Raw genomic sequence first — 11,549 nt, forward strand, 5'->3', positions numbered from 1 at the left:
CAGCCACAAAACAAACTCTCAAGGAAAACCTACTAGGAAAGTTTTTAACAAAAACATTTTTTGACAAACTTTTTAATGTGACATAAAGGAAACCTAACTCTAGGAAATTTGATAGAACTAATAGAAAATTATGAACTCAAATATGTAAATCAAAAGCACATATAAGTAGGTTCAGATTATCAAACAAAAACCGCTCCACATGTTTGACTCAAACAACTCAAAAATAAAGGTTAAACAAGCTAGTCTAGGATTCAACAACAAGTAAAGGACTACACATGACTTCTAGAAAAAACAATTGATTCAAAAGCAAAAACACATGCAATAATATGTTGTCCAATCACGGACTCATGTTATGGAATGGAGAAGACTCAAGCAAAATCAAAAACGCACAAGCACAATGGAACCTAAAAGCACCAAACTGAAATTGATTCAAAGAATTAGGACCAAGCAAAACATGAATCAATTAATTCTCATGTGACATATAGGATCCATCAAAATGTAAACAAGAACTAGATCCATTCAGCAAACAAAAATTTGACATAGAACAAGGAAGGAACAACACGGATTCACTAAGAAAAGTTAGAACACATAACCTCAAGAGCACCAAGGCTGATGGAACTACTTGAAGGAGATTGATGTTTCTTCAAGTTGAACCGTCCAAGTCCCTTCTTTTCTTGAGGTTTTTCATGCAATGAAGGAATGAAGGAGTTTCAAGCTTCAAAAAGCTTGAAGAAGCAACAATGGTGGTTCGGTTTCTCTTGAAGGAGAGAAACTTGAGGAACCAAGCACAAAGGAGAAGTTCCTTTGTGAAGCTTCTAAGAGAAGGAGATTCTCCACGGTTTTGGACTCTTAATTGAGAGATAATTTTTGAATTCTTATTCTCATATATGTCAAAAGTGAGAGCAAGAGTTAGAATTACAAATATATAGACGGGGGTAGCTTAGGAAGCAAGCTAACCTTAACCATGGTTCACTAAGAACCATGGTTTGGTTGGCTTGACCGTCCAAGCTAGTTAAGAAGCTTGTAAAGCAAGCTTCTCACTTAGCTTGCTTGGGAAGCTAGTTAAGGAGAAGCTTGTAGCACAAGCTTCTCAAAGCTTTGAGAAGAGAAGAGCAATTCGGCCAAAGAAACGAGACTAGACAATGTGGGCGACCAAAGGTTCATTTTGCTCACTTTGATTATTTAAAAAATGTTTGATTTGGTTTAGTTAGGTTCATCCAAAAATGATGAGACCTAGCTAAATCAAATCTATGAAAAATTAGGAGCAAAATGAGTCCAATATGTAAAATTTTTCCTAGGCCTAATTCTGGCCCAATTACTAGTCACACCCTCAAGCATTGCTAAATGCCACCCCACTTCTACTACTGAAAAAATAGAAAATGAGTGTACTTCAAGGTTAGGTTAAATGGAGTCTAAGTTCCCAAATAACCTACCCTAGAAACATTATACAATGACTAATAAAATGAAATAAATTGCCTCACAAATACAAAGGCAAAAATAAGCCTATACAAGAGAACTATGTACAAACTATACACAAGTAGAACTAAGCCTTCTCTTCATGATAGAGTAGTCCAAGTGAAGAGTACCTTGGGCTTAGAAAGCCCATGGTCTTCAAGATGTCCAACTTTTCTTGTATGCTTCTAGCCATAGCTCTAATGATTGGGCCATTGGCCCATGGTCTATCACTTTTGTGCTTCTAGGCCCTCTAATGTTGTTCTGGTTTGTTCAAGTGTCATATTGGGCCTTTAAAGTCTTCTTGTTTTGTTTTGGATACCTCGGATGAAATTAGGTGTCTACAAGGAGGAAAGGTCCTCAAATGAAGAAGGAGATTGGAAACTTTCAATTTAGGATTCTTTGTGGTGCTTAAAATTTTTAAATTTCGAGTAATATGAACACATGCGGATCATAGAGAATCCCAATCTTACAATCAACCCTTTCTGTATTATTCAAGAAGCTCGTAGGGAGAATAATTTGAATAACCTTCCTGGGTTGGATGCTCAAATGATGAGGATAATACAACAGAAATAGATGGAAATGCAGAATCTAATTACCTCATGTGCTACTTTGGAGCTAAGTATGGAAGGAAACTCTATGAACCCTCCTTCCATGCTTGGAGAGCCTTACAAACCCTAGATGTTGCAGCCTTGGACCAAATTTTATGTTGCAGATTTTGTCCCCAAGCCTGCTCTACATTCAGTCTACAAGGGCAAAGATAAGATGCCTCAATACTATGCTAACTGGAGGTTTGAAAACTATGTCAAGCATCATACTTCTCGCTCCATCTATCCTTGGGGCACTAAGCCAGATTACATCCCACCGAGAGGCAAAAGCTTCATGGCTTACCTTTGTCCCTATAGAACAGAGCCTTCACTACAAAACCCTCTCTCTATAAAGCGTAGATTATATCACTATTATTCCTATTATAATTTCACATTTCATGTTTTTCTGCCTGGGGGAACCATTTTTCTTTACAGGAAGAAGTTTCGTTTGCCTCCTCCTCAACCCACATATTATGTGACTTCTCCACCTCTCTCCGAGATCATCTAATCAGGCTAGTCCCTCCCTCAACACCCAGCATCAGGGATCAACCAATGACAAATGGGATCATCTTCTACGTGGTCTTCTCAATGTACTACATTGGTCCTTAACCGATAAAAGGAATTTGAATGCAAATTCAACATGTTGTTGGACCACCTTCAGATGCACCAATAAAGACCATCTCCAGATGCATGACTCCTTACCCTTTGATGATGCCAAAAAGGGGGAGAATTAAAGAGGAAGGAGAGACAAGGGGGAGAAATAACAAGGAGAGACAAATAGGGGGCTTAAACTTCAACATTTTCTTTGAATTGTTTAATTACTTTGACTTTGTTACTTTGTTTTATTTGCTTTGCTTTTATTACTTTGATTCTTTCTAAACATTTTTTTTTTGTTTTGAACAATTATATATGGTTATTACATAATTCTTCTACATACATGTTTTCAGGGGGAGTCCCTTATGCATTGCATATAGATTACTCGTAGTCTGATTAATATGCTTAAGTTTGTCATTAAACAGAAACAAACTAAGTACATTTTTTATGTTGATCTGATTTTGAATCATTTGAATAACATTCGTCTCTTTCTAAAAATTTCTTACTAATTGCTCCAACATCTTAATATGTGATCTCTTCAGATGCTTTCGCTTTAAAAGATCTCTATCTGATAAAATGCTTTTCTTAAAGGATTAACAAGAGAAAGTTTTTATAAAGTTTTTTGTTATCATCAAAAAGGGGGAGATTGTAAAATCAAAAGATGTTCTTAAATCCCTCAAGAGACTATAATGTTTTAATGATAACAAAAAATATTTGTTTAGGAAAATTATTTTAGACGAAGTGAACATCATATTTCGTCTATAAGACAAAGTACATTAGATGAAGCACACAACCTGAATTAATATACATTTATTTCTCGTTATGAATTCAAATTATCTTTTAAGAGTATTGAATATTTTATTCCTTAACAAATTGAATGGGAAAACTTTCTCAAAGAAATTAAAAACTGCCAAAAATGGAAAGTTAAATCCTTGTGTTAAAAAGAAAGAGAAAGATCCCAAAAATCACAGAAAAATAGATAAGAACTCTGAACACACCGCACTGCTATGAATTTAGCCATTACTTTATGCCTCATCTAAATAAAATGATGATAAGTAGTTGCCAAGATCAGATAAGAGATGGACATCTTCATGCAAAGCATTAAATACTTGCAGTAACGACTAATTTACTCTCTTTTTCTCTAATCTCGAAGAAAAGAACAGATGAAGCATGCTGAGAAGATTTCTCAACGACCATCTTCTCTAAAGCTACTATAAAATGATCGGTCTTCAAACAACATTTGGGGTGTGCAACAGTATAAATAAAAAGAATACCTGGTGTTAAGCCCGGAGAGGCTTGTTGAAAGAATACTTAGGTAGTTGCTTGAAAGAGGCAAGTCAAAGACTACTTAGGTTTGAGCCAGAAGTGACTTGTTGAACGAATACTTGTATCTTGAAAAAGATAGTGAAACTCAATCTGGTTTGATTGAGAAATGAACGTAGTCTCTATGTTTGAAACGAACTAGTATAAAAGATCTGTGCTCCTTCATCTAATTACTTTCCAGTACTTTGTCTGTCAAATCTTCTACTACTTCACTACACTTCAAAAGCGCGAGTTTTTAATATACACTATTCAATCCCCCTTCTAGAGTGTATCTTTTTCTCCAACAAGTCACATGGTATTCAATTAAGACAATTGAATTTTTTTAAGAGTACATCAAAATGTGATATTCAATTAAGAAAATTAGGGTTTGTTATGAGTACATAAAATTCTTGTAGTATTCAATTCAGATTTTTTAACATGTTGGTATTCAAAATCATAGAAAATTCAATGGATTATTATTTTAAAGGATGGGTTTTTTTGAGACTTTTTAGTAGAATTTACATATAATTCATTCATCCAACAATTTCACCAAACCTTTGAGATTTTGCATGAATTTTTTTTTTCTTGTTAATTTCTTATCATTTATTCTTTTCTCACCTTTTTTCTTCTCTATTTTTACTTTCTTGCTCGCTTTTTTTTTTTTCACTTTGTTTCTCCTATATCTTTCTTCGCTATCCTATCTCTTTTTTTTTCTTTATCTTTTTCTCCCTTTTCTTTCTTTCTTTCTTTCTCTCTCTCTCTTCTCATGTCTTCTTTATCTCATATTTTCTCTATTTTTGTCTCTCTCTCTCTCATTTATTTATTCTTCTTTCTCTCTCTATTTTTCTCCTATCTTTTTTATCTATCAATATTTTTTGTTACATTTTTATCTATTAATATTGATATATAATTTATCGACCAGATAATTACAAACGAACCTACCAACCTTCACCACCTTAGGAATGTAGTCCACTGTCTAATCCCATTTTAAGTTTGGAGGTTCCCATTGAAAAATAAAGTTTTCAGAATAGAAGTAGATCTAGGTGTGGAGGGAGTCATAATTCCATTGGTACCAACAATCATGCCAAAGTTATATATGCTATTGCTATTAGCATTTAGACTATTGTTGTCAATTTTGAAAAAAAATATCTAACATATTGAAGAAAAGAGGAAAAAAGAGAAAAAGAGAAAGACAATAATATTTGGGATCCTATATATAAAAGAGATCCCAAATTTGGATAACAAAACTCGTTTTATGATTGTTGATTTGCTTGATATTAAAGAAAATAATGACATTTTCTTTAAGATTTCACTAAAAGAACGTTCATTTTGGATAAACTTCTAGTTAAAATGATTAATATTTTATCGAATTATATTTTTTAAGTGTCATTTTGATTGAATTTTGGTTGAAGTATTTGATTTATAATTTGGTGGAGCTATAATGGTTGGTCTTTAATAATATATAAAACAAATTTGGTTGCATCAGGGTTATTGATGGTACTCTTATTCCAACAATGGTGAGGGGACAAGATGTAAGCAATTATCATAATTGTTAGGGAAAGATATCACAAATGTATTAGTAGCTTGTAACTTTAATTTTGAATTCATGTATGTTCTGAGCGAGTGGGAAGGCTTAGCTTATGATTCCAAGTTATTAAGTGATGTTTTAACAAGGAGAAATGGACTTAAAGAGTCCCAAGGTAAAAAAAATTTAAAAAAATATTTTTTTAACTTCATACTAATTTTATGTGTTGTATATGTAATTAGGTAAATACTTTCTAGCAGACTGTGGATTTTCTAATATACGCCAAATTTTAGCTCCATTTCAAGGTGTGCAATATCATCTTCAAGATGTTGCAGGTCATGGTAATGACCATCAAAATAAAAATGAAGTGTTTAATTTATGTTATGCATCCTTAAAAAATTTGATCAGGAGGATATTTGGTATTTTTAAATCATGCTTCATAATTTTTAAGTCAGTATCTCTATTTTTAGTCAAGACACAAGCTAAATTTGTATTAATATGTGTATTATTACATAACTTTTTTCATAAAGAATGTCGTTCTGATGAATTTCTTATTGAATCAATGGATGAATCTTCATCTTCAGTGCTACCAGTTATGAAGACCATAATTTTGAACATATTGTTCAGACTAAAGAACATGAAAGAAAATATGTCAATATATGGAAGACTAGTATAACTTTATATATGTGAATAAATGTTAGTTAGAAAAATATTAGAGTCAATTATTTGTCAAAAAATAGAAGAAAAAAAATTGTGTTGATTTTACATTTTTTTATTATTTATGTTATATTTTTTTAATTAATTTTTGTAGGATTAAATGTGTTTTACAAATTCATGTTTTCCTATGAAACCTATAAAATCCTTTAAAATTTTATGATATAAATCTATTAAAATCTATTAAAATATATTAAAATCTGAATTATAAGATTTTGATTAAAATTTATATTTTAAAAGTCTTTTATTTTTTTTAAAGTCATTACATTTTTTAAAAATATTTTAAAATCTATTAAAATTTACAAAACTTTTCATATTAAAATATTCGTTCGACTTAATCCATTACACCTCTTAAAATTACTCATATTGTTAGATAAACCACCCACTATTTTTTTTTTAAAATATAAGAGAAGATGCGAACATAAAACTGTTTTTTCTAGTCATTATAATAGCTATTACGACATTTTTATTTTTGTCTAAGTTGTCATCCTATTGTTAAAATGTTTCCAATAATTTTGTAAATTATTTTTTATTTTATTTTTTTAACTATGTATCACAAATATTTTTTTTTCCCATATAACATCTTTCTATTTCTTGTTACATTTTATAAATATGGATTAAATTGAATATTATATAAACCGAAAAGTTTTTAAACTATTAGATAAAATTACCCATCTATTTTCATGAGTATACTATCTTACCAATGAAACATTAATTGTTCTCTTTATAAATATAAAAGTTGATTCTATGATGAGTAGACATATTCTTCCATCAATAATTAATTTATATATATATATATATATATATATATATATAATATTTAAATCCTTTCAATAGATGAAAAGACACACATTTTATATATATATATATATATATATATATAAAAGAAAGAAATATGATAGATTTACTTATTTTAAGAATAATACTATATAAATTTATTCTATTCAATAACTTATATTTTACATAAAATTTTAATAATTCAATTGTTGAATTTAATTTTTTTTAATGCACAGATTAAGTCTACAAATTAAAAAAAAAAACTGTTCAATATCATATTTTATTAATTCAAAAATTGATATATAAAATATTCAGTTTAAATTAATAAAGTAAAATATTAAATAATTTTTAAATTTTTTAAAAATTTACAAATTTGAACTATAAATTAAGAATTTTTAGTTAAATGATCATATTGTTAAAATTTAATGAATAACATGAGTTATTAAGTTAAATAAATTTTAGATAAACTTAGTAAGTGGATGTCTGCGCATATATATATATATATATATATATATATATATATATATATATATATATATATATATATATATTAATGAAATAAAAAAATTTGAAAAGAAATATATTTATGTGATAATTAAAAAAACATAAAGAGTCATGGTTATTCAATAAATAAGTTATTTATGTATTCTTAAGACAAGTTAAATCTCAACATTACTTCCTACGGCACTCGAAAGTTTGATAATTTTTTTTTAAATCGTATGAAATATCACAACAACAAGAAAAAAAGTTCATTAATTGAGAAACTTGTAATAGCTCAACTAGTTACGCGAAATAGAATACATGAACTTTATTTGCAGTTAAGGTAAAATATAATAACATATTATATATTAATTACAAATATAACATGCAAAGTTTAATTATAACATAATTTATACGTTAAAAAATTAATATATTAAAAATTTATTTATAAAAAAATTTATTATACATTTTATACAAATTAAAATACTAATTTACTAAATAGAAGTGAAAGGGTAGATTCTCAAGGTTAAAAAAAAATTAAACATGATTTTTTAATAGATTAAATATGTTTTTATTTTTTTAATGAAATTTTATATCCCTAATTGTAGCTATTATATGAAAGGAAATTTATGTCTTTTTTTTCAACAATATCAACCTTGAGATTAACCTTATTCTATTAAATGATGATGTATAACGTTAAATCATGTATGACGTTGTATGGCATGGAAAAATTATCCCATATGATTTTTATTCATATGCCACATTTGACATCAAATGGTTGATTTAAAATTGCTACAAGATTAGACATTCTATTTACTAATTTAATCTCAACACAAAACATAAATCGTTAAAAAAAATTATTGTGATCCCTTGTCGAATAAATGAAAAATCAATAATTTTCTAAAAAAATAAAAATAAAAAATTCATACCAATATAATTAAAAATTACAACCAATAACAATCCTAATAAATCTATAAAAAAAAATGATAAAGGCCCAAAATAAATTGCTTAATTTTTGAAACTCCATTACAAAATAAACGAGTAGATGATCTAATCCCAGCAATATATTCATAACCTATTTAAACTTACATTGAATTTTAAATTTGTATTTAAACTAAACTAAATTTTCACTTTCTTTGTTTCTAATGTACCTATTTTAATGTAAAACTTTAGGAGAAATCCAATGAGAACTAAATATTAAAAAAAATTGTAAATAAGGATTAAAATAATTTATCTTAAATTGTAAAAATTAAAAAGAATTAAAAAAATAAATATGTAAATTAAAAAATTATTTTAAACTATAAAAATTAAAATATAAAGTAAATGAAACTATAACAACTAAAAAAATATTTTAATATGTTTTTTTTTCTCTTTCAATTGAGTTAGAATGTGTGCAAACAATAAATCAAACACATTCTAAATCCTCAGTTATATGATATTTTATTTCCAACATATTTTGATGCTATCAACAATTGACCATAACAAAAATTATACACAAAATAGTCATCAATAATAAGTGACTATATCTCTTGTTGGGATTTTTGACCCAAATAAATTAAAAAGAAAAAATACATGAAATAATTTTTTTTTTACTGTTTTAGGAGGTTTCTGCCACTTGGCAGAATTGTTTAATGGTGCAAGAGGACAAACGTTTTGTAAACGGACAAAATGTGAATGGATGGCGAACGTGACCCCCTGCTCCATCTTTTTGACCCAAATAGCTTTTGACTGACGTAACCTGGGGCTCTTTGTGCTTTGCTTGTCTTTTAGATAGCGCATGGAGACCCCTACTCCATCTATGTAACGTCCCTTCTCCTCTGCACGTCTTGTTCCCCTTCTCCTCTATAAATTTATTTTCACCCTCTTCTCTCATTTCCAATCTCCTTCTTCCCTTACTCTTATAAGTTATTTTTTTTGCTTATAATTTCTTGTTTATTTCTTTATGTTTTTGAATAATTTTTTGTGTTATTTTGTAGGTTAGATAACTAAATTTAATTTTACATCTATTGTTGCAAATTTCTTACAAGTAAATATATAATTTTTTTTTTTAAAATTCATTGTATATTATAAATTTAAGAAATATAATATATGTTTTTAAAATATATGTAGATAATTATCTGTTAATTTAAAAATAATTGTTAAAATTGTTATAATATATTAAATTAAATTATCTTTAAACTAAAAAAATTAAAATCTTAAATATAAAAATTATACAGTTTAAATATAATAATTAAATATATGTATTTAATTGAATATTATAAATGTGCCTATTTTACTTGAATATGTATATGATTTAGTTATTTAATTGTTAAAATGATGAAAGACAATTTTGTAATGCAGTAAGTATTTCAGAAGGCGATAGGTGATTTAGTAGCCTAGAACGGGCTGTTCCCAAATTGGAATGGGCCATTCCAAAATACTAAATTGGCCTATAAATCTTAGAGTGGAACAGGCCGTTCCAAACGTGATTGTTGTGAGTTAAATTCAACTCCGTAACAAGTCGTTTTGGTTTGGGAACGAGCCGTTCTAGACGTGCTAGAACGGGTCGTTCTGGTTTCAGAACGGGTTGTTCTGCATGTGAATTTCACACATCATGAAGGAGCCCAGAACGGGCCACTCTAGATTCGAAACGGACCGTTTTGGCCACTCCTCACCTCTATAAATAGACGTTAAGGGGGGATAGAAAGGGAAAGAAAAAGGGAGAGAAGTTTAGAGAGAAGGACTTTGGTCCGCTAGAAAGTTTGATTTTGAAGGATTGAAGTTCAGGAGTTGAGCTCGGAGGAAAGTTTTTCTTATTCCCGAATTCTTGGCTATTTGGAGCCAATATTCAAGTTAAGGAAGCTTTATGCATTGTATTTTTTTGTTGAAATGGTTGAGTTGTTAGGTGCTTAAGTTGCTTTATGTTGTTTACATTGTGTAAGTTGGCATGATAGATGAGCTTTAAATATGTTGGTTGATTTGTAATTTGTGTTGAATATGTTGTATATTGTTGAAGTTGTTTATAAGGTTGTAAAGTTGTTAAGTTGCCTGATGAAGATGAGTTGAGTAGTTGTTGGCTTAAGTTGTTTATAGGTTGTGTGGTTTATGAAACTAAGTTGTTTACATGTTGTCTATCATTGAATTATTAATAATTCGAGATGTATATGTTGAAGTAGACTATTGTTGTAAAGTTGTTTAAAGTTGTTAAGTTGCATTAAGTTGATATTGTAATGACTATAGTTGTTCTAGTTGTTTAATTAAGTAGTATAAAGATGCCTATTGCTGTAAAATTGAAAGTTGCCTTAAAGTTGTTAAAGTTGAGATTGATGACTATAGTTGCTTATTGTTGTAAAGATGCCTATTGTTGTAAAGTTGTTATGATGCTTATAGTTGTAAAGTTGTTATGATGCTTATGGTTGTAAAGTTGTAAAGTTGTCTATTATCGTAAAATTGTAAAGCTGCCTATTGTTGTAAAGTTGAAAAGTTGGGGACATATGGCGAAGATATATGTCCTAGGTTGAGATACATAGTACTAAGGTGATAAGTTGAAAATTGTTTTAAAGTTGAATCCCTCTGTATTGTGTGGGCGACATGGAAGTAGTCGATCCATGTCATGGTTGAATGACCAATTTGAGTAAGGTATCTAGTTAAAGATGTAGTCTTTGACTAGGTACTGGAGGGTGCGTGGTACTTGGAGGAAAGTGGGTGGGCTAACTCCATATGTCGATTGGTGATGCTAGCCAAGGCCGTGATAGGCTCATACCCAAACCCTTCTGTCCTGACAGTAGTACTGGACCTCCGAGTCTAAGTGGCACACCCGAGTAATCGCCTATTATTATCTATACCTGGTTCTCTTTAAAGTTCCTAAGATGTCCTATACCTGACCTGGTTGAGATAGGTCAAATGTTGGATTCGGTAGGGTTTATGCCACCTAGACTGCTCAACCTAAGTTGTTGGAGATCTCCTAGTTGTATATATGTGACGACACATTCGTTGATGTTGCATGGGTTGTTGCATTCATGTTGTATATAATGTTGTATGAATGAGTTGATAGTTGAGCTATTGTGATAAATACTATCTGATTGTGTTGTGATGAGATGTTGATCACTAGGACTAGAGGAGAAGTTTTCAAAGTTACT

Source organism: Cajanus cajan, chromosome 5, assembly GCF_000230855.2.
Source record: "Cajanus cajan strain Asha chromosome 5, NIPB_CcT2T_4, whole genome shotgun sequence".
NCBI lineage: Eukaryota > Viridiplantae > Streptophyta > Magnoliopsida > Fabales > Fabaceae > Cajanus > Cajanus cajan.